Here is a 6,184-nt window from a genome sequence, read left to right on the forward strand (position 1 = left end):
TCAAGGACATGGGTAGATGGAGGAGAAATCAAAAATAATAAATAAAAAGTGTGCAAAAGTTGGAGAAAGTCAGATATGTGTGTGTGTTTTGACGTGTGATGAAATAAGAAAATAAATAAAAGGTCTGTAGCATAGGGAGAGGGATGTAAAAGTGCTAAGTCTTGTAGGTGTGTGTGTGGGGGGGGGGGGGGGGGGGGCAGAAAGGCTAGGCAATCAAGGACATGGGTAGATGGAGGAGAAATCAAAAATAATAAATAAAAAGTGGGGGGGGGGGGGGGGTCATGAGTGCTGAGGAGTGAATGAGTGCAAAGTCAGTATAGTGTGAGTTCAGAGTTGGGAAATGTTTGAGAGTGCTGAGGAGTGAATGTGTGCAAAGTCAGTATAGTGTGAGTTCAGAGTTCTGATGGCCTGGGGATAAAAACTTCTCCTGAGTCTCTCAGTTCTGGCTTTGTGACTACATAGGCGTCTTCTTGATTTCAGCGGTAGGAATAATCCATTGTTAGGATGAGAAGAGTCCTTCAGAATCTTTTGGGCTCTTAGGAGTACTCTTCTGGAATAGATATCTTGTAGAGCAGGGAGTTGAGTTCTTATAGTACGTTCAGCTGAGAGCACTACTCTCTGCAGAGTACTACAATCTCTAACTGTGGAGTTCCCATACCAGGTGATGATGCTACCAGTTAGAACACTCTCAACCGCTGAAGTGTAGAAGGCCTTCATGATGGATGTAGAAACTTTGAATTTCCTTAGCTGACGAAGGAAGTAGAGTCGTTGTCTGGACTTCTTCAGAACATATTGAGTGTTAACAGTCCATGTTAAGTCTTCAGTAATGTGGACACCAAGGTATTTAAAACGTGTGACTCTCTCTACAGGTTGCCTGCTGATCATTAGTGGGGTGTAACTGTAGTTCTGCTGCTGCCTTCTGTAATCCACTACCATTTCCTTGGTTTTATTGATATTCAGTGTCAAGCTGTTAGATTGACACCACTGTGCCACCTCATCAACCTGATCCAAGTAGAACTGTTAATTGTTGTTACTAATCAGGCCCAAGATCACTGTGTCATCTGCAAACTTGATGATGGAGGTATGACTACTGTTGGCTTTGCAGTCATGTGTGTAGATGTTGTACAGCAGTGGACTCAAAACACAGCCTTGGGGAGCACCAGTGCTGATGGTTAATGAGTCAGATGTCAGACCCCCCACTCTAACCACTTGTGAACGTTTGGTGAGGAAGTCAAATATCCAGTGACACCGGGTGGTGTTCAGTCCTAAGGCCTTCATCTTTGTGACCAAGGTGAGAGGTACTATCATGTTGAATGCTGAACTAAAGTCAATGAACAGCATCCTCACATAATTCCCATTCCCCTCCTCCAGGTGAGTTAAGGTGGTGTGCATGAGGTTTGAGATGGCATCCTCTGTAGACCTGTTGGCTCTGTAAGCAAATTGGAGGGGGTCGAAGGAGGCAGGGAGGGATGAGCAGATAATGTTTTTCACAAGCTTCTCAAAACACTTCATCACTGTAGACGTCAGGGCTACTGGGCGGTAGTCATTCAGACATGATGGACTTTTGTTTTTCGGTACTGGAACAATAACAGACTGCTTGAGGCAAGTAGGAACTGTCTCTTGAGCCAATGATGTGTTAAAGATATAAGTGAACACAGGAGCTAACTGAGCAGCGCAGGATTTCAAAACCCTGTTAGAAATTCCATCCGGTCCAGTAGCTTTTCTACAATTTACCCTCCTAAAGGCATTGCTCACATCGACCTCAGAGACACAGAAAGGTGCATCCTCATTTGCTTCACATGCTGCAGCTAGTCCAATATAGTCTGTGTTTTTCATGTCAAAGCGAGCATAAAAAGCATTAAGTTCATCAGGGAGGGCTTTACTCACATTCATCATAGGAGAGGACTTTCTTTCAAAGCCAGTGATGGTTCGGAGTCCTTTCCACACTCGTGCTGGATCACCCTCCAAGAAATCAGCTTCAACTCTGTCTCTATAGCGCCGCTTAGCATCTTTAATAGCTCTACGTAAACTATAAGATGCTGCTTTGTAATCCGTCATATCCCCTGAAATAAGCCCAGCATTATAAGTCATGGTGCGTGTCTTTAATGCCGTTCTCACTTCTCTATCCACCCATGGCTTCTGGTTAGGGAAGCTTCGGATCTTTACAGTTGGGATGATGGAATCAGTTAGCATATTGATGTAACTCAAAGATACTTCCGTAAACTCATTGATGTCAGCAGAGTTCGTCTTGAACATCTCCCAGTCAACGTTGCTAAGGGCGTCCTGTAGCCTGGCTTCCGATTGGTCAGTCCAGCGCTTGACCTCCTTCGTCACTGGGGGGTCCGTCCGACTTCTCTGTTTGTACATAGGCAGTAGGAAAACAGCGGCATGATCTGATTTTCCGAAAGCTGGTAGAGACTTCGCTTTTTTTTCGTTGAATAAAAATTGTCAAATGTATGCTAGGCATTTTCTGTTGTGTGTTTGCCAACACACATTTTCACCATGTGAATGTGACTGCCAAATATGTAGGATTGTCAGTGGGATAATGCCTAGTGCAGGTGTTTGTTAGGTTGAGAGTTCAAATCCCCGGTAGTGCTTTAGGCTCTAGCTCGAATACTATTGGTTAATGAAGATTCACACCATTGAACAGCACCTGAATGACATCAGTCAATCAACATTCACACTCATCAGTTGCCAAGAATCAGAATGCCGGGACTCTATTACATTTAGGGGAACTTCTTTGTTTACTATTTTTCCTTCATCATTACGTCTATCATATTTATATTTCATCCATTAGTGTTCATCTCTACAAATGTCTAATTGCCCCAGAATTTCAAAAAGTTTTCAGGTGTACTCTTTTAGGGAAGCCCTTCATTTTATTGTCAAATGTATGCTTGGAATTTTTCTTGTTGTGTGTTTACCAATACACATTATTACTATGTGAATGTGACTACCAACATGTAGAGTTGACAGTGGCTTAGTGGGATAATGCCTTGTACTGGTGATCCTTACGTTGAGAGTTCAAATCCCACTTGAAGCATTAGTGTTAGAATACTGTTAGGTTGTGGATGTTAGCATACTACAATAGAATGCTGTACGGTTGTGGAGGTTAGCACACTATAACATTACAGCTACTTGTCAATATGGACTTGTAGTGCAGGGCAAGTATAACTGTATAATGATAGGCTTATTGACTCCGACACAGCTGTAACCTATAATTGGGGGCGAAGCTGCGAAGGCACCCATTGAGTTACTAGCTTTTCCTATTATTATTTATCTGCCATTGGAGTCTATGGCAGCCCATAGAACGCCTGGCTAAAAAGTGCTGATTTTTTGGCAGAAAGTTTCGGGACACTCCACTGACCATTCACACTCATTTACGGACCTCTAAACCCAGCCATCTAGCGCCACCAACAGGTCAAAATCTGGCCGAAAATTGAACCGCTGGGTCTAAAGTTATGAAATTTGGCACACTGATTCAGCACTGTCCCATGATCACTCTCACCAATTTCCAGAACTCTATGCCCAACACTCTAGCGCCACCAATGGGTCGAACCTGGATTGCATTCACGCATGTGACCATTGAACGGTGCCTCCGATTTTCACATATCAGGAACCGCTGGAATCCCTGGACCAACCTGAGTTCAATGACCCCTATTACGTCACTTTCCTCCATATTGGACCTCCGCCATATTGGATTTAGTCCAAACTCTACGAAAAGTTTCAGCGGTCAGAAATTTCATCCGATTTTCACGGAACTTGGCGGAGATGATCTTCTGCCCGAGCCGCACAAAAGATACTTGTCAGATTTTTCAATTTCATTTTTGTTTGCCCGTGACAGCCAATCACACATGGCGACAATGCCGCCTAACAGGAAGTGGGCTAACATCTCGGCTACGCTTTAATGTATGAAGTCCAAACTTGGTACAGGGACTTGGTGTCTGATTGTGAGGACGCACTAGGAAATTGGCATCATTTGGCCTCTACAGGGGGCGCTGCAATACAGGAAGTGAGCTTGTATCTCAGCAACGCTTTGATGTACGAAGTCCAAACTTGGTATAGAGACTTGGTACCTGATTGTGGGGATGCACTAGGAAATTGGCGTCATTTGGCCTCTACAGGGGGCGCTGCAATACAGGAAGTGAGCTTGTATCTCAGCAACGCTTTGATGTATGAAGTCCAAACTTGGTACTGGGACTTGGTATCTGATTGTGAGTAGGAAATTGGCATCATTTGGCCTCTATAGGGCGAGCTGTAATACAGAAAGTGGGCTCATATCTCAGCAACGCTTCGTTGTATGAAGTCCAAACTTGATACATGGACATATTAGCTGATTGTGAGGACATGCAAGGAAAGTGGTCTCATTTGGCCTCTAGGGGTGTTGCAATAAAGAATGTGAGCTCACATCTCAGCAACACTTTGGCGTATGAAGTCCAAACTTGGTAGACGGACATGGGAGCTCATTGTAAGAACGCACAAGGACATTGGTGAAATTTGGCCTCTAGGGGCGCTGTAACAAAGTAAATGAGCTTATTTCTCAGCCGTTCTTTATCCAATTGCCATCAAACTTGCTGTGAGTGCTTGTTCATGCCATGGCAACGCCATTCCTGCTATAGCGCACTGCTTGGCCCCCGCATTGCTGCTTGCAGCTATATTTGTTACTAAAATATCTATTTGGCACAAGTTAATAGTTTTTTCATCATTAATTCAATATTAGTTGTTTGCATAAAATCTGTATATTAATATTTTAACAAATCTATTAACTAATATTGTATCAATATGTGTTAATAGTTAACTAAATATCTTTTTGGCACTAATTAACATTTATTTCTTACATCATTTAAATGTTAACTGTTTATTTACAAACTATATACTAATATAAACTTTAATGACATATTATTAAGTGTGCTTGCAAAGCACACTTATTGTTCTTCTTTTTAGTTTTATTATTAAGTGTGCTTGCAAAGCAGCACACTTATTGTTCTTCTTATTAAGTGTGCTTAATTGTTCTTCTTAAGTTTTATTATTAAGTGTGCTTGCAAAGCAGCACACTTATTGTTCTTCTTAAGTTTTATTTTTCCCGTCTCCCTAATTTTTTGTCAGCTCTAGCGCCTAGGCCCTTTGAGACAGAAACACCGTTCCAACTTTAAAACGTCCGGTGAGTACCGGTGTAAGTTGGTCACGAAGATGACGTCAGGTGGGCGTGTCGCTCGTCCGCCATATTGGATTGAACAGAAAGCAAAACTAAATTTTCACAGGTCACAAATTTGGTCCGAACGCCACGAAACTTGACGTACATTATCCTTGGACCAAGTCTCACAAAAGTTACCAGAAGGATTTTTGATTTTCGAAAGCGTTTGCCCGTCACAGCCAAACTAAATCGGCGGCGAAGCTCCGAAACAGGAAGTCGTCCATATCACAGGAACACTGTCACATATCGATACCAAATTTTGCATAAGATAAAAAAAAAAAAGAAAACATTCCAAAAGTTTCCATCATTTCGCAAACCACCCACCCATATTTGGTAACTATTACCTTTCACATTTGCAGTTGTACCGCTACCACAATGCCTTCCAAGTATGCGCAATGTCTATGGGCAGCCTTGCCCAATCACAAAATCCTTGCTCTGCTATGGGATAGTATGGACTTACAAACTGAAATAGAAGGGAGAACAGTAGCTATATATAGCTTACATAATAGAGTTGTTTTCACATTGACGGTATTCAAATTAAAATTTTCCTTATTGTTAAATGTTATGATGGGAGAGTATTATTAAAAATGTTACAAGTATGCAAATTCATATGTTTACGGGAAATTAGGTTTTACTGGGTTGTTTTGTTGTAAAGACATGCAAGGCATTCTGGGCCATGTAATAGACAAATAGTGGTCGGCAGCGTTAACTTGATTTCCATACATATTAATATGAATAGGTGTTTCTGTAAACCTAGGGACAATAAACAGCCATCTCTGTTACAAAAACGACCAGGTAATCGCTCACTGAAGAGGAAACTATGATAAAAACATTGTTTTCCTCAAAGCATGGATTTGACGACAGTACAAGCCGGACATGTCACGTTAATGTTAAATACATCTGAACGCTAGGTGGCAACGTTGTATTACATTTCACATACATATGGTGACATCATTAAAATTATGTGAGCTTCACAAGTAAGTAAGGTGCAAA

This window comes from Alosa sapidissima, chromosome 4, assembly GCF_018492685.1.
Source record: "Alosa sapidissima isolate fAloSap1 chromosome 4, fAloSap1.pri, whole genome shotgun sequence".
NCBI lineage: Eukaryota > Metazoa > Chordata > Actinopteri > Clupeiformes > Clupeidae > Alosa > Alosa sapidissima.